At 61.0% G+C, this 22,500-nt stretch overlaps 2 non-coding genes across 2 annotated transcripts; both read left to right on the forward strand.

Moving 5' to 3' along the window:
• The first annotated feature begins 10,892 nt into the window (after positions 1-10,892).
• Positions 10,893-11,011, forward strand: LOC131867038 (5S ribosomal RNA). The gene has a single exon (XR_009365635.1). It is a non-coding gene; the product is annotated as a 5S ribosomal RNA (ribosomal RNA).
• A 7,817-nt stretch (positions 11,012-18,828) lies between these two features.
• LOC131867030 (5S ribosomal RNA) lies at positions 18,829-18,947 on the forward strand. Its single transcript, XR_009365627.1, has one exon. It is a non-coding gene; the product is annotated as a 5S ribosomal RNA (ribosomal RNA).
• Positions 18,948-22,500: the final 3,553 nt, after the last annotated feature.

Here is a 22,500-nt window from a genome sequence, read left to right on the forward strand (position 1 = left end):
GCCCCAACGGCTAGACGGAAGAGGCTTCAGGGCCACCTCGGAATGGTCCAAGCATCGGACGCGCTTGGGGCGACTGCCAGTGCCAACCCCTTATCCCGCGATGCGTCCGATACACAGATGGTTCCAAGGCGGCCGAGGAGCCTCACCGCATAGCAATCGGGGGTGCGAGGCGAGGGATGGGGCGGGAAGGCCCCAACGGCTAGACGGAAGAGGCTTCAGGGCCGCCTAGGAATGGTCCAAGCATCGGACACGCTTGGGGCGACTACCAGTGACAGCCCCCTATCCCGCGATGCGTCCGATACGAAGATGGTTCCAAGGCGGCCGAGGAGCCTCACCGCATAGCAATCGGGGTGCGAGGTGGGGGATGCGGCGAGATGGCCCCAACGGCTAGACGGAAGAGGCCACAGGGCCGCGTCGGAATAGTCCAAGCATCGGACGCGCTTGGGGCGACTACCAGTGACAACCCCTTATCCCGCGATGCGTCCGATACGAAGATAGTTCCAAGGCGGCCGAGGAGCCTCACCGCATAGCAATCGGGGTGCGAGGTGGGGGATGCGGCGAGATGGCCCCAACGGCTAGACGGAAGAGGCTGCAGGGCCGCCTCGGAATAGTCCAAGCATCGGACGCGCTTGGGGCCACTACCAGTGACAACCCCTTATCCCGCGATGCGTCCGATACGAAGATAGTTCCAAGGCGGCCGAAGAGCCTCACCGCATAGCAATCGGGGTGCGAGGTGGGGGATGCGGCGAGATGGCCCCAACGGCTAGACGGAAGAGGCCACAGGGCCGCCTCGGAATAGTCCAAGCATCGGACGCGCTTGGGGCGACTACCAGTGACAACCCCTTATCCCGCGATGCGTCCGATACGAAGATAGTTCCCAGGCGGCCGAGGAGCCTCACCGCATAGCAATCGGGGTGCGAGGCGAGGGATGCGGCGAGATGGCCCCAAAGGCTAGACGGAAGAGGCTGCAGGGCTGCCTCGGAATAGTCCAAGCATCGGACGCGCTTGGGGCGACTACCACTGCCAACCCCTTATCCCGCGATGCGTCCGATACACAGATAGTTCCGAGGCGGCCGAGGAGGTGGGGGATGCAGCGAGATGGCCCCAACGGCTAGACGGAAGAGGCTGCAGGGCCGCCTCGGAATAGTCCAAGCATCGGACGCGCTTGGGGCGACTACCAGTGACAACCCCTTATCCCGCGATGCGTCCGATACACAGATAGTTCCGAGGCGGCCAAGGAGCCTCACCGCATAGCAATCGTGGTGCGAGGTGGGGGATGCGGCGAGATGGCCCCAACGGCTAGACGGAAGAGGCTGCAGGGCCGCCTCGGAATGGTCCAAGCATCGGATGCGCTTGGGGCGACTACCACTGCCAACCCCTTATCCCGCGATGCGTCCGATACACAGATAGTTCCAAGGCGGCCGAGGAGCCTCACAGCATAGCAATCGGGGTGCGAGGCGAGGGATGCGGCGAGAAAGCCCCAACGGCTAGAGGGAAGAGGCTTCAGGTCCGCCTCGGAATGGTCCAAGCATCGGACGCGCTTGGGGCGACTACCAGTGACAACCCCTTATCCCGCGACGCGTCCGATACACAGATAGTTCCAAGGCGGCCGAGGAGCCTCACCGCATAGCAATCGGGGTGCGAGGCGAGGGATGCGGCGAGAAGGACCCAACGGCTACACGGAAGAGGCTTCGGGGCCGCCTCGGAATGGTCCAAGCATCGGACGCGCTTGGGGCGACTACCAGTGACAACCCCTTATCCCGCGACGCGTCCGATACACAGATAGTTCCAAGGCGGCCGAGGAGCCTCACCGCATAGCAATCGGGGTGCGAGGCGAGGGATGCGGCGAGAAGGACCCAACGGCTAGACGGAAGAGGCTTCGGGGCCGCCTCGGAATGGTCCAAGCATCGGACGCGCTTGGGGCGACTACCAGTGACAACCCCTTATCCCGCGACGCGTCCGATACACAGATAGTTCCAAGGCGGCCGAGGAGCCTCACCGCATAGCAATCGGGGTGCGAGGCGAGGGATGCGGCGAGAAGGACCCAACGGCTAGACGGAAGAGGCTTCGGGTCCGCCTCGGAATGGTCCAAGCATCGGACGCGCTTGGGGCGACTACCAGTGACAACCCCTTATCCCGCGACGCGTCCGATACACAGATAGTTCCAAGGCGGCCGAGGAGCCTCACCGCATAGCAATCGGGGTGCGAGGCGAGGGATGCGGCGAGAAGGACCCAACGGCTAGACGGAAGAGGCTTCGGGTCCGCCTCGGAATGGTCCAAGCATCGGACGCGCTTGGGGCGACTACCAGTGACAACCCCTTATCCCGCGACGCGTCCGATACACAGATAGTTCCAAGGCGGCCGAGGAGCCTCACCGCATAGCAATCGGGGTGCGAGGCGAGGGATGCGGCGAGAAGGACCCAACGGCTAGACGGAAGAGGCTTCGGGTCCGCCTCGGAATGGTCCAAGCATCGGACGCGCTTGGGGCGACTACCAGTGACAACCCCTTATCCCGCGACGCGTCCGATACACAGATAGTTCCGAGGCGGCCGAGGAGCCTCACCGCATAGCAATCGGGGTGCGAGGCGAAGGATGCGGCGAGAAGGACCCAACGGCTAGACGGAAGAGGCTTCGGGTCCGCCTCGGAATGGTCCAAGCATCGGACGCGCTTGGGGCGACTACCAGTGACAACCCCTTATCCCGCGACGCGTCCGATACACAGATAGTTCCAAGGCGGCCGAGGAGCCTCACCGCATAGCAATCGGGGTGCGAGGCGAGGGATGCGGCGAGAAGGACCCAACGGCTAGACGGAAGAGGCTTCAGGGCCGCCTCGGAATGGTCCAAGCATCGAACGCGCTTGGGGCGACTACCAGTGACAACCCCTTATCCCGCGACGCGTCCGATACACAGATAGTTCCGAGGCAGCCGAGGAGCCTCACCGCATAGCAATCGGGGTGCGAGGCGAGGGATGCGGCGAGAAGGACCCAACGGCTAGACGGAAGAGGCTTCAGGGCCGCCTCGGAATGGTCCAAGCATCGGACGCGCTTGGGGCGACTACCAGTGACAACCCCTTATCCCGCGACGCGTCCGATACACAGATAGTTCCGAGGCGGCCGAGGAGCCTCACCGCATAGCAATCGGGGTGCGAGGCGAGGGATGCGGCGAGAAGGACCCAACGGCTAGACCGAAGAGGCTTCAGGGCCGCCTCGGAATGGTCCAAGCATCGGACGCGCTTGGGGCGACTACCAATGACAACCCCTTATCCCGCGACGCGTCCGATACACAGATAGTTCCGAGGCGGCCGAGGAGCCTCACCGCATAGCAATCGGGGTGCGAGGCGAGGGATGCGGCGAGAAGGACCCAACGGCTAGACGGAAGAGGCTTCAGGGCCGCCTCGGAATGGTCCAAGCATCGGACGCGCTTGGGGCGACTACCAGTGACAACCCCTTATCCCGCGACGCGTCCGATACACAGATAGTTCCGAGGCGGCCGAGGAGCCTCACCGCATAGCAATCGGGGTGCGAGGCGAGGGATGCGGCGAGAAGGACCCAACGGCTAGACGGAAGAGGCTTCAGGGCCGCCTCGGAATGGTCCAAGCATCGGACGCGCTTGGGGCGACTACCGTTGCCAACCCCTTATCCCGCGATGCGTCTGATACACAGATAGTTCCGAGGCGGCCGAGGAGCCTCACCGCATAGCAATCGGGTTGCGAGGCAGATTATTGGGAAGGGAACCCCCTGGGATGCGGCTCAAGCAGTGCCCAAAGGGACTGGAATGCGGAATCACATCGAGAGACCCAAATGCTATACGAGGGCTCAAATCGAATTATCGATTTGGCCACGACATGGACGCATCGGAACGACTACCTTTGCCGAACCACTCGCAATTGCATCCATACCGAAACCAATAGACATTTCCGTTAGAGCCCTCGCATAGCATTCGGGAATCTCGCATGCCCCTCTAAATCGACCAATGCTGGCGCTCAATGAAAATCCGAGCGCTACCACCGTTCGAGCGCCAGCATTGGTCGAGTTAGAGGGGCACGGGGGAGAATGCTCCAGTCAACACCTCCCCTATATAAGTTATTTGTCCGATTCTCGCACAACCGTAGTCTGCCTCGTCGAATCAAACAACGGTCCCAGATTCCGACTTCCGTTCCGTAGAGACCCAAAAGCTAGATGGAGGCTCGCAAGAAAGAGAGTCGGCGCATAGCAATCGGGTTTCTCGAACGTTTAGGGACCGAGCTCACTTGCGGATAGGGCAAAATCCGCCAAGCAACCCAAAAGCTAGACGGGGGCTCGAATCGAATCGCCTAGGCGGCCACAACAACGACGTGTTGGATCGACTACCAGTGCCAAACCATTCAGCAAGACTAGTCTGTGTCGAGGCCGGATAGAGATTCTCAGAGAGCGCCCGCATAGCATTTAGGAGACCTGCCGCGTCCCTCACACTCGACAAATGGTGGTGCACGTTTATAAATCCGAGCGATCCCAACCCTTTCAAGCACCAACATCGGTCGAGATAGAGGGGCACGGAGGGGGCTGCGTGAGACAACACAGTCCCCTATATAAGTTATTTGTCCGATTCTCACACATCCGAAGAATGGTCATCAAATCGGACAACAGCCCAAACTTCCGACTTCCGTCCCAGAAAGCCCAAGAGCTATCTAAAACGTTCATGGCCGGAACTCGATCGCGGCTATACCAGTCCGCCAAGCAACCCAAAAGCTAGACTGGAGCTCTAGTCGAATCACCTCTGTGGCCATTGCAAGGACGTGTTGGAGCGACTACCATTGCCGAACCATTCCGCAGGTCGAGTCCATACCAAGGCCGCATAGAGATTCACGATGAGCTCCTGCATAGCAATCAGGAGACTTGCCGTGTCCATCACAATCGATAAATCCTGGTGCAAGATTTTTGCATCCGAGCGCTCCAACCAGTCGAGCACCAGCATCAATCGACATAAACGGGCACGGGGGGAGGATGCTCGAGAACACTACCTCCCCTATATAAGTTATTTGTCCGATTCTCAAGCAGCCGAAGTCTGGTCATCGAATCGGGTCAAAGACCACAACTTCCGACTTTACCCACAATGCAAGTCATCGAATCGAACATCGGCCCCCGAGTCGGACTCCATGCGTATGTCAGGTCATCGGACCCAAATTCCGCCTTCCTGCGCATGGCGGGCCATCAATATCAACTCGGTCATCGGACCCAAACTCCGCCTTTTTGCGTATGGCACGCCTTCAAATCGGTCATCGGACCCAAATTCCGCCTTCCTGTGCATGGCGGGCCATCAACATCAACTCGGTCATCGGACCCAAATTCCGCCTTTCTGCGCATGGCACGCCATCAACTCGGTCATCGGACCCAAATTCCGCCTTCCTGCGCATGGCAGGTCATCGGACACAAATTCAGACCTCGCCAATATGCCTACGTATCGAATCGGTCATCGGACCCAACTTCCGACTTCATCCATACTGTAGGGTCTTTGAGGTTGGCGCGGTGCGCTCAACCCAGGGAGTCGACCCATCGAAGCATACACCTCCCCTATATAAGCTATTTGTCCGATTCCCACACCTGTGTAGTTTGCACCTCTGACCAGGACATCGACCCCAACTTCCGAACTCGACTGCAACGACGGCACCAGCGCCTTGGTGCGCACCTTGCGACGCACAGTCCCAACATTCGCCTTCCTGCACATGGCAGGTCATCGGACCCAAATTCCGACCTCGCGAGTATGCCTACATATCGAATCGGTCATCGGACCCAACTTCCGACTTCATCCATACCGTAGGGTCTTTGAGGTTGGCGCGGTGCGCTCAACCCGGGGAGTCGACCCAACGAAGCATACACCTCCCCTATATAAGCTATTTGTCCGATTCCCACACCTGTGTAGTTTGCACCTCCGATCAAGACATCGACCCCAACTTCCGAACTCGCCTCCAACGACCGAACCAGCGCCTTGGTGCGCACCTTGCAACGCACAGTGCCAACATTCGCCTTCCTGCACGTGGCAGGTCATCGGACCCAAATTCCGACCTCGCGAGTATGCCTACATATCGAATCGGTCATCGGACCCAACTTCCGACTTCATCCATACCGTAGGGTCTTTGAGGTTGGCGCGGTGCGCTCAACCCGGGGAGTCGACCCAACGAAGCATACACCTCCCCTATATAAGCTATTTGTCCGATTCCCACACCTGTGTAGCTTGCACCTCCGATCAGGACATCGACCCCAACTTCCGAACTCGACTAAAAAGACCGCACCAGCGCCTTGGTGTGCACCTTGCAACGCACAGTGTCAACATTCGCCTTCCTGCACATGGCAGGTCATCGGACCCAAATTCCGACCTCATGAGCATACCTACTAATCGAATCGGTCATCGGACCCAACTTCCGACTTCATCCATACCGTAGGGTCTTTGAGGTTGGCGCGGTGCGCTTAACCTGGGGAGTCGACCCATCGAAGCATACACCTCCCCTATATAAGCTATTTGTCCGATTCCGACACCTGTGTAGTTTGCACCTCCGCTCAGGACATCGACCCCAACTTCCGAACTCGCCTGCAACGACCGAACCAGCGCCTTGGTGCGCACCAAAAGTGCGCACTTTTGGAGGGCACTTTTCTGCGCTCCAAAGGTGCGCACTTTTGGAGGGCACTTTTTGGAGGGCACTTTTCTGCGCTCCAAAGGTGCGCACTTTTGGAGGGCACTTTTTGGAGGGCACTTTTCTGCGCTCCAAAGGTGCGCACTTTTGGAGGGCACTTTTTGGAGGGCACTTTTCTGCGCTCCAAAGGTGCGCACTTTTGGAGGGCACTTTTTGGAGGGCACTTTTCTGCGCTCCAAAGGTGCGCACTTTTGGAGGGCACTTTTTGGAGGGCACTTTTCTGCGCTCCAAAGGTGCGCACTTTTGGAGGGCACTTTTTGGAGGGCACTTTTCTGCGCTCCAAAGGTGCGCACTTTTGGAGGGCACTTTTTGGAGGGCACTTTTCTGCGCTCCAAAGGTGCGCACTTTTGGAGGGCACTTTTTGGAGGGCACTTTTCTGCGCTCCAAAGGTGCGCACTTTTGGAGGGCACTTTTTGGAGGGCACTTTTCTGCGCTCCAAAGGTGCGCACTTTTGGAGGGCACTTTTGTGCACTCCAAAGGTGCGCACTTTTGGAGGGCACTTTTCCTGTGCTCCAAAGGTGCACACCTAGGTGAGCACCTTCGACCACACCTTGTAGCACACCAAACTCTGACTTTCGACTTCATCCGCAATGCAGGGTCTTTGAGGTTGGCGCAATGCGCACAACCAGGGGAGTCGACCCATCAAACCCAACACCTCCCCTATATAAGCTATTTGTCTGATTCTCATACATGCGTAGCCTGCAGGAGCAATTAGGACATCGACCCCAACTTTCGGCTTCTAAACGAAAACAAGGTCTTTGAGGTTGGTGTAATGCGAACAACTAGGGGAGTCAACCCATCAAACCCAACACCTCCCCTATATAAGCTATTTGTCTGATTCTCATACATGTGTAGTCTACAGGAGCAATTAGGACATCGACCCCAACTTTTGACTTCTTAACGAAAACAAGGTCTTTGAGGTTGACGTAATGCGCACAACCAGGGGAGTCGACCCATCAAACCCAACACCTCCCCTATATAAGCTATTTGTCCGATTCTCATACATGTGTAGCCTGCAGGAGCCATTAGGACATTGACCCCAACTTTTGACTTCTTAACGAAAACAAGGTCTTTGAGGTTGGCGTAATGCGCACAACCAAGGGAGTTGACCCATCAAACCCAACACCTCCCCTATATAAGCTATTTGTCTGATTCTCATACATGTGTAGCCTGCAACAACGATTAGGACATCCACCCCAACTTCTGAATTCGTCTGCGTTGACCGCACCAAAGGTGCACGCCTTGGTGCTCACCAAAATCCGACTTCCGACTTCTTCTGCTATGCGGGGTCTTTGAGGTTGGCGCAGTGCGCACAACCAGGGGAGTCAACCCACCGAATGCAACACCTCCCCTATATAAGCTATTTGTCTGATTCTCATACATGCGTAGACTGCAGCAATGATTAGGACATCCACCCCAACTTTTGACTTCTTAAACAAGACAGGGTCTTTGAAGTTGGTGCAGTGCACACAACCAGGGGAGTCGACCCATCAAACGCAACACCTCCCCTATATAAAGCTATTTGTCCGATTCTCATACGTGTAGTCTGCAGCAGCGATTAGGACATCGACCCCAACTTCCGAATTCGTTTGCATTGACCGCACCAAAGGTGCACGCCTTGGTGTGCACCCTGGAGTGCACTTTGGTGCTCACCTCGGTGCACACTTTGGTGTGCACCTCGGTGTGCACCAAAGGTGCGCACCTTGGAGCGCACCAAAGGTGTACACTTTGGAGCGCACCACATAGGGTCTTTGAGAGGTTGGCGCAGTGCGCACACCAAGGTGGGTGTTGAGGTGCGTGCCGAGGTGGGTGGGTGCTAGGGTGCGCTCCATGGTGGGTGCCAGGGTGGGTGCGTGCTAGGGTGGATTCCAAAGAGGGTCATAGGGTGGGTGCCAAGGTGGGTTGGTGATATAGTGGGTTCAAAGGTGGGTACTAGGGTGGGTTCCAAGGTGGGTCACAAGTTGGGTGCCAGGATGCGTGGGTGTTAGGTTGGGTGCCAAGGTGGGCTCCTGCGTGGGTGGGTGCTAGGGTGGGTTTCAAGGTGGACGCGAGGGCGGGTGCCAAGGTGGGTAACAAGTTGGGTGTTAGGATGGGTGAGTGCTAGAGTGGGTGCCAAGGTGGGTGGGTGCTAAGGTGGATGCCAAGGTGGTTCACAGGGTGGGTGGGTTCTAGGGTGAGTTCCAAGGTGGGTCACAGGTTCAGTGCTAGGGTGGGTGTCAAGGCGGGTGTCGAGGTGCCTGGGTGCTAGGGTGTGGATGCCAATGTGGGTCATAGGGTGGGTACTAGGGTGGGCTGCAATGTGGGTGCCAAGGTGGGTAACATGCTCGGTGGGTTCTAAATTGGGTGCCAGGGTGGGTGTGCACCCACCTTACCCGAGGTGGGTGCCAAGGTGCCAGTGTGGGTGGGTGCTAAGGTGGATGCCAAGGTGGGTGAGAAGGTGGGTGATAGGTTGAGTGGTAGGATGGGTGGGTGCCAAGATGGGTCACAGGGTGGGTGCAAGGGTGGGTAGGTGCTAGGGTTGGTGTCAGGGTGGGTGGGTGCTAGGTTGGGTTCCAAGGTGGGTGCGAGGGTGAGTGTCAAGGTGGGTCACAGGTTAGGTGCTAGGATGGGTGAGTGCTAGGGTGCAAAGGTGCCAGGGTGGGTGCTAGGATGGGTCGATGCTAGGGTGAGTGGCAAGGTGGGTCCACAAGTGTCAAGGTGGGTGCCGAGGTGGGTGCCAAGTCGGCGACTGCTATGGTGGATGCCAAGGTGGGTCACGGGGTGGGTGCCAAGTTGCTAGGTTGGGTTCCAAGGTGGGTGCCAACGTGGGTGCTAGGGTGCGTGGGTTAAAGGGTGTGTCACAACGTGGGTGCCAGGATGGGTGCGCACCCACACTGGCCAAGACGGGTGCGGGTGCAAGGTTGGGTTCCAAGCCCGGTCACAGGCTGGGTGCTAGGATGGGTGGGTGCCAAGGTGGGCACCAGGGTGGGTGCACCCACCCTGGCCAAGGTGGGTCACGGGGTGGGTCCTAGGGTGGGTAACGGGGTGGGTACTAAGGTGCGTGCCAAGGTGGGTCATAGGGTGGGTGCCAAGGTGGGCACCAGGGTGGGTGTGCACCAACCCTAGCCAGGGTAGGTCACGGGGTGGTTGTCGGGGTGGGCGTCAAGGAGCCAAGGTGGGTGGCAAGTAGCCAAGTTGCGTGCCAAGGTGGGTGTCAGGGTGGGTGCCAAGGATCCAAGGTGGGTGCCAAGGAACCAAGGTGGGTGTCTGGGTGGGTGCCGAGGTGGGAGCCAGGGTGGGTCCCAAGGTGAGTGCAAAGGTGGGTGCCAGGGTCAAGGTGAGTGCCAATGTGGGTTCCAAGGTGCCAGGGTCAGGGTGAGTGCCAATGTGGGTTCAAAGGTGCTAAGTTGGGTGCGAGGTTGGGTGCGAGGGTGGGTGGGTGCCAAGGTGTGCTAGGTGGAAGCCCGGGTGGGTCGGCATCCCATGGGTGTCGAGTTGGGTGCCTGATGGGTGCTTCTTGTCAAGTTTTAGTCGTCGGGACTCATTTCGAGCCTTAGAGGTCGTTTCTTGTCCGGTTGCCCTGTCTTCGACCTGGGAACCCAATTTTGGTCCTCGGGTCCCATTTTTTTTTGTCTCGCATCCCACTTTTGGCCTGTGGCCTTTTCGGGGTCGATTCTCGTTTTGGGCATCAGAGCATGTTTCTTCTCCTAAAACCCAATATTTGTTTATTAAGTCTCGGAACACATTTTTGTTCTCGTGGACCCATCATGGGTCTTGGAACGCATTTGTGGTCCTTGGGTCCCATTTTGCATCCCGAAACTTGTGTTTTGGTGCTTGATCCCTATTTTGGGTGCCCACCTTGCACCAAGTGCGCACCCGGGGCAAACCGAGCGCCTTGGTGCACCGGGGCAAGATCGAGCGTGCACCCGAGGCGCCCCGAACATGCACCAAGGTGCACTCGGCCCACATGTGAGCGCAGGTCGTTGCGCCCGAGGTGGTGTGTGGGCACCGCGTTGCAGACGGGACACTGCACGCACACGACGCCCCCTCCAGGTGCACGCACGTAGGCCGGGCCGGGTGCACACCCGACGCCCTAGCAAGGTGCGCGCACCCGGGCAGGGCTCACACTTGGCGAACGGGGCGCACTTCGCGAGGGAGGGTGTGCACCTCGACGGGGGTGGGTGGCCGGGGTGGATTCGCACGTGGGTCGCGGTTTGCTAAGTACACACTGCGACAAGCTCATAACGGGTGCGATCATACCAGCATTAGTGCACCGGATCCCATCAGAACTCCGCAGTTAAGCGCGCTTGGGCCGGAGTAGTACTGGGATGGGTGACCTCCCGGGAAGTCCCGGTGTTGCACCCTTTTTTAGTTTTTCGCCGGGCGTCGCAATGCTATTTGAATAAACCTTTTGCCCGTTTGCGTTCTCGTCGGGGCCGGGCCGGGCCGGGGTGCGCTGCCCGCACTACCGCGCGCGCGGGGGCGACACCGAGCGCGCACCCGAGGCACCCCGAGCACACAGGCCACGGTGCAACCCGGGCGTTGTGCGCGCACCCCGGTGCGCCCGAGGTGCTGCGCGCGCACCCAGGTGAAATCGGTGTGCACCTCGGCCAGTGCGCGCTCGGTCGAGTCGCGCACGTTGGCCAAGGTGCACGGTGATGTTTCTTACTCTAAGGTTCCGCACCAGACGCCCGGGACAGGTGAGCGAAGCTGGGCGGGGCCGGGTGCGCGGCCGGGGCAGGTGCACGCAGCTGGAGAGAGCTTTGGAGCACACTTCGGAGCGCACCAATGATGCGCTCCATTCAAAAGTTTCCTGAAAAGGCAAAAAAAGTTGAGATTATAGAATTTCCCACTTGAGAGATTGTAAAAAAAAAAAATTTAAAATGAAGGAAACGCGGGTGCCAAGGTGTGCGCAGCCCAGCCAAGGTGTGCGCACCAAGGCGCCCACCCTGGCGAAGGTGCACGCAAGGTGCGCACCCGAGGCAAACCGGACAATTAACCCAACTTTCGACTTCGCGCGCACCTTGGAGCGCACTTCGGAGCGCTCCTTGGTGCGCACCAATCTTGGGCACCTCGGAGTGCACCATGGCGCCCACCAAGGTGCGCACCCGGGGCAAACCGAGCTCCGACTTCGTGCGCACCTTGGAGCGCACGAAAGGTGCGCACCATGGCGCCCACCAAGGTGCGCAGCCCAGCCAAGGCGTGCGCATCAAGGTGCGCACCCTGGCGAAGGTGCGCACCCGGGGCAAACCGAGCTCCGACTTCGTGCGCACCTTGGAGCGCACAAAAGGTGCGCAACCCAGCCAAGGTGTGCGCACCCCGGTCAAACCGAGCTCCGAATCGTGCGCACCAGAGGTGCACGCCATCGTGCGCACCTTGGAGCACACTTCGGAGCCCTCCTTGGTGCGCGCCGATGTTGCGCACCTCGGAGCGCACCCGGGGAAAACAATGCAATTAACCCGACTTTCGACTTCGTGGGCACCTCGGAGCGCTCTCGGGTTCGCACCTCGGAGCACACCGAGGTGCGCACCTTTGATGCGCTGCCTTCACCAATTTCCAGAAAAGGCAAGAAAACATTGAGAAGGTGTGCGCACCGAGGTGCCCACCCTGGCGAAGGTGCACGCGAGGTGCGCACCCGGGGCAAACCGGGCTCCGACTTCGTGCACGCCGCACCTTGGAGCACACTTCGGAGCGCTCCTTGGTGCGCACCAGGGCGCGCAACCCAGCCGAGGTGCCCACCCCGGCGAAGGTGCACGCGAGGTGCGCACCCGGGGCAAACCGGGCTCCGACTTCGTGCACGCCATGGTGCCCACCGCGGCGAAGGTGCACGCGAGGTGCGCACCCGGGGCAAACCGGGCTCCGACTTCGTGCACGCCGCACCTTGGAGCACACTTCGGAGCGCTCCTTGGTGCGCACCATGGTGCCCACCAGGGCGCGCAACCCCGCCGAAGGTGCACGCGAGGTGCGCACCCGGGGCAAACCGGGCTCCGACTTCGTGCACGCCGCACCTTGGAGCACACTTCGGAGCGCTCCTTGGTGCGCACCATGGTTCCCACCAGGGCGCGCAACCCCGCCGAAGGTGCACGCGAGGTGCGCACCCGGGGCAAACCGGGCTCCGACTTCGTGCACGCCATGGTGCGCACCGCGGCGAAGGTGCGCACCCGGGGCAAACCGGGCTCCGACTTCGTGCACGCCGCACCTTGGAGCACACTTCGGAGCGCTCCTTGGTGCGCACCAGGGCGCGCAACCCAGCCGAGGTGCCCACCCCGGCGAAGGTGCACGCGAGGTGCGTACCCGGGGCAAACCGGGCTCCGACTTCGTGCACGCCGCACCTTGGAGCACACTTCGGAGCGCTCCTTGGTGCGCACCATGGTGCCCACCAGGCCGCGCAACCCAGCCAAGGTGTGCGCACCAAGGTGCACGCGAGGTGCGCACCCGGGGCAAACCGGGGTCCGACTTCGTGCACGCCGCACCTTGGAGCACACATCGGGGCGCTCCCGGGTTCGCACCGGCGTTGCGCACCGTGGTGGGCACCTCGGAGCACACCAAGGTGGGCAGCGAGGTGCGCACCTTTGATGCGATGCCTTCACTAATTTCCATAAAAGGCAAAAAAAAAACGAGATTTTAAAATTTCCGTTTTGAAAGATAGTGAGAAAAAGGGAATGCTGGTGCCATCTTGAGCCCGCCCTGGTGCGCAGCCCAGCCAAGGTGTGCGCACCAAGGTGCCCACCCTGGCGAAGGTGCGCGCCCGGGCAATTAATCCAACTTCCAACTTCGCGCGCGCCAGGGTGGGAGCGCACCCAACAACCGGGCCTGGGAAGAGCCAATGCGAGAAACCCCACCAAACGCTCTGACAAAAAAAGAGGGGGCGCTCCAGTAACCCCGCTTCGGAGCGCACCCTGGGCAAACCCAGCCAAGGTGCCCACCCCGGCCAAGGTGCAGGCGAGGTGCGCACCCGGGGCAAACCGGGCTCCGACAACGTGCACGCCGCACCTTGGAGCACACTTCGTAGCGCTCCCGGGTGCGCACCTCAGAGCACACCAAGGTGGGCAGCGAGGTGCGCACCTTTGATGCGCTGCCTTCACTAATTTCCAGAAAAGGCAAAAAAAAAAGGAGATTTTAAAATTTCCGTTTTGAAAGATAGTGAAAAAAACGGAACGCGCGTGCCATCTTGAGCCCGCCCTGGTGCGCAGCCCAGGTAAGGTGCCCACCCTGGCAAAGGTGCGCACCCGGGCAATTAACCCTACTTCCGACTTCGTGCGCGCCAGGGTGGCAACCGGGCCTCGGAAGAGCCAATGCGAGAAACCCCACCAAACGCTCCGACAAAAAAAGAGGCGGCGCTCCAATAACCCCGCTTCGGAGCGCAGCCGGGGCAAACCCAGCCAAGGTGCCCACCCCGACGAAGGTGCACGCGAGGTGCGCACCCGGGGCAAACCGGGCTCCGACAACGTGCACGCAGCACCTTGGAGCACACTTCGAAGCACTCCCGGGTGCCCACCGGCGTTGCGCACCGTGGTGGGCAGCGAGGTGCGCACCTTTGATGCGCTGCCTTCACTAATTTCCAGAAAAAGGCAAAAAAAAATGAGATTTTAAAATTTCCGTTTTGAAAGATAGTGAAAAAAAAGGAACGCGGGTGCCATCTTGAGCCCGCCCTGGTGCGCAGCCCAGGCAAGGCATGCGCACCAAGGTGCCCACCCGAGGTGCACACCCGGGGCAAACCGGGCTCCGACTTCGTGCAGGCCGCACCTTGGAGCACACTTCGGAGCGCTCCTTGGTGCGCACCATGGTGCCCACCAGGGCGCGCAACCCAGCCAAGGTCTGCACACCAAGGTGCCCACCCCGGCGAAGGTGCACGCGAGGTGCGCACCCGGGGCAAACCGGGCTCCGACTTCGTGCACGCCATGGTGCCCACCGCGGCGAAGGTGCACGCGAGGTGCGCACCCGGGGCAAACCGGGCTCCGACTTCGTGCACGCCGCACCTTGGAGCACACTTCGGAGCGCTCCTTGGTGCGCACCATGGTGCCCACCAGGGCGCGCAACCCAGCCAAGGTGTGCGCACCAAGGTGCACGCGAGGTGCGCACCCGGGGCAAACCGGGGTCCGACTTCGTGCACGCCGCACCTTGGAGCACACATCGGAGCGCTCCCAGGTTCGCACCAGCGTTGCGCACCTTTGATGCGCTGCCTTCACTAATTTCCAGAAAAGGCAAAAAAAAACGAGATTTTAAAATTTCCGTTCTGAAAGATAGTGAAAAAAACGGAACGCGGGTGCCATCTTGAGCCCTTCCTGGTGCGCAGCCCAGGCAAGTTGTGCGCACCAAGGTGCCCACCCTGGCGGAGGTGCGCGCCCGGGGCAATCCGGGCTCCGACTTCGTGCACTGCATGGTGCCCACCAAGGCGCGCAACCCAGCCAAGGTGCCCACCGCAGCGAAGGTGCACGCGAGGTGCGCACCCGAGGTGCACACCCGGGGCAAACCGGGCTCCGACTTCGTGCACGCCGCACCTTGGAGCACACTTCAGAGCGCTCCTTGGTGCGCACCAGGGCGCGCAACCCAGCCGAGGTGCCCACCCCGGCGAAGGTGCACGCGAGGTGCGCACCCGGGGCAAACCGGGCTCCGACTTCGTGCACGCCATGGTGCCCACCGCGGCGAAGGTGCGCACCCGGGGCAAACCGGGCTCCGACTTCGTGCACGCCGCACCTTGGAGCACACTTCGGAGCGCTCCTTGGTGCGCACCATGGTGCCCACCAGGCCGCGCAACCCAGCCAAGGTGTGCGCACCAAGGTGCACGCGAGGTGCGCACCCGGGGCAAACCGGGGTCCGACTTCGTGCACGCCGCACCTTGGAGCACACATCGGGGCGCTCCCGGGTTCGCACCGGCGTTGCGCACCGTGGTGGGCACCTCGGAGCACACCAAGGTGGGCAGCGAGGTGCGCACCTTTGATGCGATGCCTTCACTAATTTCCATAAAAGGCAAAAAAAAAACGAGATTTTAAAATTTCCGTTTTGAAAGATAGTGAGAAAAAGGGAATGCTGGTGCCATCTTGAGCCCGCCCTGGTGCGCAGCCCAGCCAAGGTTTGCGCACCAAGGTGCCCACCCTGGCGAAGGTGCGCGCCCGGGCAATTAACCCAACTTCCAACTTCGCGCGCGCCAGGGTGGGAGCGCACCCAACAACCGGGCCTGGGAAGAGCCAATGCGAGAAACCCCACCAAACTCTCTGACAAAAAAAGAGGGGGCGCTCCAGTAACCCCGCTTCGGAGCGCACCCTGGGCAAACCCAGCCAAGGTGCCCACCCCGGCCAAGGTGCAGGCGAGGTGCGCACCCGGGGCAAACCGGGCTCCGACAACGTGCACGCCGCACCTTGGAGCACACTTCGTAGCGCTCCCGGGTGCGCACCTCAGAGCACACCAAGGTGGGCAGCGAGGTGCGCACCTTTGATGCGCTGCCTTCACTAATTTCCAGAAAAGGCAAAAAAAAAAGGAGATTTTAAAATTTCCGTTTTGAAAGATAGTGAAAAAAACGGAACGCGCGTGCCATCTTGAGCCCGCCCTGGTGCGCAGCCCAGGTAAGGTGCCACCCTGGCAAAGGTGCGCACCCGGGCAATTAACCCTACTTCCGACTTCGTGCGCGCCAGGGTGGCAACCGGGCCTCGGAAGAGCCAATGCGAGAAACCCCACCAAACGCTCCGACAAAAAAAGAGGCGGCGCTCCAATAACCCCGCTTCGGAGCGCAGCCGGGGCAAACCAAGCCAAGGTGCCCACCCCGACGAAGGTGCACGCGAGGTGCGCACCCGGGGCAAACCGGGCTCCGACAACGTGCACGCAGCACCTTGGAGCACACTTCGAAGCACTCCCGGGTGCCCACCGGCGTTGCGCACCGTGGTGGGCAGCGAGGTGCGCACCTTTGATGCGCTGCCTTCACTAATTTCCAGAAAAAGGCAAAAAAAAATGAGATTTTAAAATTTCCGTTTTGAAAGATAGTGAAAAAAAAGGAACGCGGGTGCCATCTTGAGCCCGCCCTGGTGCGCAGCCCAGGCAAGGCATGCGCACCAAGGTGCCCACCCGAGGTGCACACCCGGGGCAAACCGGGCTCCGACTTCGTGCAGGCCGCACCTTGGAGCACACTTCGGAGCGCTCCTTGGTGCGCACCATGGTGCCCACCAGGGCGCACCCGAGGCAAACCGGGCTCCGACTTCGTGCACGCCGCACCTTGGAGCACACATCGGAGCGCTCCCAGGTTCGCACCAGCGTTGCGCACCTTTGATGCGCTGCCTTCACTAATTTCCAGAAAAGGCAAAAAAAAACGATATTTTAAAATTTCCGTTCTGAAAGATAGTGAAAAAAACGGAACGCGGGTGCCATCTTGAGCCCTTCCTGATGCGCAGCCCAGGCAAGTTGTGCGCACCAAGGTGCCCACCCTGGCGGAGGTGCGCGCCCGGGGCAAACCGGGCTCCGACTTCGTGCACTGCATGGTGCCCACCAAGGCGCGCAACCCAGCCAAGGTGCCCACCGCAGCGAAGGTGCACGCGAGGTGCGCACCCGAGGTGCACACCCGGGGCAAACCGGGCTCCGACTTCGTGCACGCCGCACCTTGGAGCACACTTCAGAGCGCTCCTTGGTACGCACCAGGGCGCGCAACCCAGCCAAGGTGCTCACCCCGGCGAAGGTGCACGCGAGGTGCGCACCCGGGGCAAACCGGGCTCGGACTTCGTGCACGCCGCACCTTGGAGCACACATCGGAGCGCTCCCGGGTTCGCACCAGCATTGCGCACCTTTGATGCGCTGCCTTCACTAATTTCCAGAAAAGGCAAAAAAAAGAAAAAAATGAGATTTTAAAATTTCCGTTTTGAAAGATAGTGAAAAAAACGGAACGCGGGTGCCATCTTGAGCCCGCCCTGGTGTGCAGCCCAGGCAAGTTGTGCGCACCAAGGCACCCACCCTGGCCAAGGTGGGTCACGGGGTGGGTCCTAGGGTGGGTAACGGGGTGGGTACTAAGGTGCGTGCCAAGGTGGGTCATAGGGTGGGTGCCAAGGTGGGCACCAGGGTGGGTGTGCACCAACCCTAGCCAGGGTAGGTCACGGGGTGGTTGTCGGGGTGGGCGTCAAGGAGCCAAGGTGGGTGGCAAGTAGCCAAGTTGCGTGCCAAGGTGGGTGTCGGGGTGGGTGCCAAGGATCCAAGGTGGGTGCCAAGGAACCAAGGTGGGTGTCTGGGTGGGTGCCGAGGTGGGAGCCAGGGTGGGTCCCAAGGTGAGTGCAAAGGTGGGTGCCAGGGTCAAGGTGAGTGCCAATGTGGGTTCCAAGGTGCCAGGGTCAGGGTGAGTGCCAATGTGGGTTCAAAGGTGCTAAGTTGGGTGCGAGGTTGGGTGCGAGGGTGGGTGGGTGCCAAGGTGTGCTAGGTGGAAGCCCGGGTGGGTCGGCATCCCATGGGTGTCGAGTTGGGTGCCTGATGGGTGCTTCTTGTCAAGTTTTAGTCGTCGGGACTCATTTCGAGCCTTAGAGGTCGTTTCTTGTCCGGTTGCCCTGTCTTCGACCTGGGAACCCAATTTTGGTCCTCGGGTCCCATTTTTTTTTGTCTCGCATCCCACTTTTGGCCTGTGGCCTTTTCGGGGTCGATTCTCGTTTTGGGCATCAGAGCATGTTTCTTCTCCTAAAACCCAATATTTGTTTATTAAGTCTCGGAACACATTTTTGTTCTCGTGGACCCATCATGGGTCTTGGAACGCATTTGTGGTCCTTGGGTCCCATTTTGCATCCCGAAACTTGTGTTTTGGTGCTTGATCCCTATTTTGGGTGCCCACCTTGCACCAAGTGCGCACCCGGGGCAAACCGAGCGCCTTGGTGCACCGGGGCAAGATCGAGCGTGCACCCGAGGCGCCCCGAACATGCACCAAGGTGCACTCGGCCCACATGTGAGCGCAGGTCGTTGCGCCCGAGGTGGTGTGTGGGCACCGCGTTGCAGACGGGACACTGCACGCACACGACGCCCCCTACAGGTGCACGCACGTAGGCCGGGCCGGGTGCACACCCGACGCCCTAGCAAGGTGCGCGCACCCGGGCAGGGCTCACACTTGGCGAACGGGGCGCACTTCGCGAGGGAGGGTGTGCACCTCGACGGGGGTGGGTGGCCGGGGTGGATTCGCACGTGGGTCGCGGTTTGCTAAGTACACACTGCGACAAGCTCATAACGGGTGCGATCATACCAGCGTTAGTGCACCGGATCCCATCAGAACTCCGCAGTTAAGCGCGCTTGGGCCGGAGTAGTACTGGGATGGGTGACCTCCCGGGAAGTCCCGGTGTTGCACCCTTTTTTAGTTTTTCGCCGGGCATCGCAATGCTATTTGAATAAACCTTTTGCCCGTTTGCGTTCTCGTCGGGGCCGGGCCGGGCCGGGGTGCGCTGCCCGCACTACCGCGCGCGCGGGGGCGACACCGAGCGCGCACCCGAGGCGCCCCGAGCACACAGGCCACGGTGCAACCCGGGCGTTGTGCGCGCACCCCGGTGCGCCCGAGGTGCTGCGCGCGCACCCAGGTGAAATCGGTGTGCACCTCGGCCAGTGCGCGCTCGGTCGAGTCGCGCACGTTGGCCAAGGTGCACGGTGATGTTTCTTACTCTAAGGTTCCGCACCAGACGCCCGGGACAGGTGAGCGAAGCTGGGCGGGGCCGGGTGCGCGGCCGGGGCAGGTGCACGCAGCTGGAGAGAGCTTTGGAGCACACTTCGGAGCGCACCAATGATGCGCTCCATTCAAAAGTTTCCTGAAAAGGCAAAAAAAGTTGAGATTATAGAATTTCCCACTTGAGAGATTGTAAAAAAAAAAAATTTAAAATGAAGGAAACGCGGGTGCCAAGGTGTGCGCAGCCCAGCCAAGGTGTGCGCACCAAGGCGCCCACCCTGGCGAAGGTGCACGCAAGGTGCGCACCCGAGGCAAACCGGACAATTAACCCAACTTTCGACTTCGCGCGCACCTTGGAGCGCACTTCGGAGCGCTCCTTGGTGCGCACCAATCTTGGGCACCTCGGAGTGCACCATGGCGCCCACCAAGGTGCGCACCCGGGGCAAACCGAGCTCCGACTTCGTGCGCACCTTGGAGCGCACGAAAGGTGCGCACCATGGCGCCCACCAAGGTGCGCAGCCCAGCCAAGGCGTGCGCATCAAGGTGCGCACCCTGGCGAAGGTGCGCACCCGGGGCAAACCGAGCTCCGACTTCGTGCGCACCTTGGAGCGCACAAAAGGTGCGCAACCCAGCCAAGGTGTGCGCACCCCGGTCAAACCGAGCTCCGAATCGTGCGCACCAGAGGTGCACGCCATCGTGCGCACCTTGGAGCACACTTCGGAGCCCTCCTTGGTGCGCGCCGATGTTGCGCACCTCGGAGCGCACCCGGGGAAAACAATGCAATTAACCCGACTTTCGACTTCGTGGGCACCTCGGAGCGCTCTCGGGTTCGCACCTCGGAGCACACCGAGGTGCGCACCTTTGATGCGCTGCCTTCACCAATTTCCAGAAAAGGCAAGAAAACATTGAGAAGGTGTGCGCACCGAGGTGCCCACCCTGGCGAAGGTGCACGCGAGGTGCGCACCCGGGGCAAACCGGGCTCCGACTTCGTGCACGCCGCACCTTGGAGCACACTTCGGAGCGCTCCTTGGTGCGCACCAGGGCGCGCAACCCAGCCGAGGTGCCCACCCCGGCGAAGGTGCACGCGAGGTGCGCACCCGGGGCAAACCGGGCTCCGACTTCGTGCACGCCATGGTGCCCACCGCGGCGAAGGTGCACGCGAGGTGCGCACCCGGGGCAAACCGGGCTCCGACTTCGTGCACGCCGCACCTTGGAGCACACTTCGGAGCGCTCCTTGGTGCGCACCATGGTGCCCACCAGGGCGCGCAACCCCGCCGAAGGTGCACGCGAGGTGCGCACCCGGGGCAAACCGGGCTCCGACTTCGTGCACGCCGCACCTTGGAGCACACTTCGGAGCGCTCCTTGGTGCGCACCATGGTGCCCACCAGGGCGCGCAACCCCGCCGAAGGTGCACGCGAGGTGCGCACCCGGGGCAAACCGGGCTCCGACTTCGTGCACGCCGCACCTTGGAGCACACTTCGGAGCGCTCCTTGGTGCGCACCAGGGCGCGCAACCCAGCCGAGGTGCCCACCCCGGCGAAGGTGCACGCGAGGTGCGTACCCGGGGCAAACCGGGCTCCGACTTCGTGCACGCCGCACCTTGGAGCACACTTCGGAGCGCTCCTTGGTGCGCACCATGGTGCCCACCAGGCCGCGCAACCCAGCCAAGGTGTGCGCACCAAGGTGCACGCGAGGTGCGCACCCGGGGCAAACCGGGGTCCGACTTCGTGCACGCCGCACCTTGGAGCACACATCGGGGCGCTCCCGGGTTCGCACCGGCGTTGCGCACCGTGGTGGGCACCTCGGAGCACACCAAGGTGGGCAGCGAGGTGCGCACCTTTGATGCGATGCCTTCACTAATTTCCATAAAAGGCAAAAAAAAAACGAGATTTTAAAATTTCCGTTTTGAAAGATAGTGAGAAAAAGGGAATGCTGGTGCCATCTTGAGCCCGCCCTGGTGCGCAGCCCAGCCAAGGTGTGCGCACCAAGGTGCCCACCCTGGCGAAGGTGCGCGCCCGGGCAATTAACCCAACTTCCAACTTCGCGCGCGCCAGGGTGGGAGCGCACCCAACAACCGGGCCTGGGAAGAGCCAATGCGAGAAACCCCACCAAACGCTCTGACAAAAAAAGAGGGGGCGCTCCAGTAACCCCGCTTCGGAGCGCACCCTGGGCAAACCCAGCCAAGGTGCCCACCCCGGCCAAGGTGCAGGCGAGGTGCGCACCCGGGGCAAACCGGGCTCCGACAACGTGCACGCCGCACCTTGGAGCACACTTCGTAGCGCTCCCGGGTGCGCACCTCAGAGCACACCAAGGTGGGCAGCGAGGTGCGCACCTTTGATGCGCTGCCTTCACTAATTTCCAGAAAAGGCAAAAAAAAAAGGAGATTTTAAAATTTCCGTTTTGAAAGATAGTGAAAAAAACGGAACGCGCGTGCCATCTTGAGCCCGCCCTGGTGCGCAGCCCAGGTAAGGTGCCCACCCTGGCAAAGGTGCGCACCCGGGCAATTAACCCTACTTCCGACTTCGTGCGCGCCAGGGTGGCAACCGGGCCTCGGAAGAGCCAATGCGAGAAACCCCACCAAACGCTCCGACAAAAAAAGAGGCGGCGCTCCAATAACCCCGCTTCGGAGCGCAGCCGGGGCAAACCCAGCCAAGGTGCCCACCCCGACGAAGGTGCACGCGAGGTGCGCACCCGGGGCAAACCGGGCTCCGACAACGTGCATGCAGCACCTTGGAGCACACTTCGAAGCACTCCCGGGTGCCCACCGGCGTTGCGCACCGTGGTGGGCAGCGAGGTGCGCACCTTTGATGCGCTGCCTTCACTAATTTCCAGAAAAAGGCAAAAAAAAATGAGATTTTAAAATTTCCGTTTTGAAAGATAGTGAAAAAAAAGGAACGCGGGTGCCATCTTGAGCCCGCCCTGGTGCGCAGCCCAGGCAAGGCATGCGCACCAAGGTGCCCACCCGAGGTGCACACCCGGGGCAAACCGGGCTCCGACTTCGTGCAGGCCGCACCTTGGAGCACACTTCGGAGCGCTCCTTGGTGCGCACCATGGTGCCCACCAGGGCGCGCAACCCAGCCAAGGTCTGCACACCAAGGTGCCCACCCCGGCGAAGGTGCACGCGAGGTGCGCACCCGGGGCAAACCGGGCTCCGACTTCGTGCACGCCATGGTGCCCACCGCGGCGAAGGTGCACGCGAGGTGCGCACCCGGGGCAAACCGGGCTCCGACTTCGTGCACGCCGCACCT

Source organism: Cryptomeria japonica, unplaced genomic scaffold (genome assembly GCF_030272615.1).
Source record: "Cryptomeria japonica unplaced genomic scaffold, Sugi_1.0 HiC_scaffold_162, whole genome shotgun sequence".
NCBI classification, from domain to species: domain Eukaryota; kingdom Viridiplantae; phylum Streptophyta; class Pinopsida; order Cupressales; family Cupressaceae; genus Cryptomeria; species Cryptomeria japonica.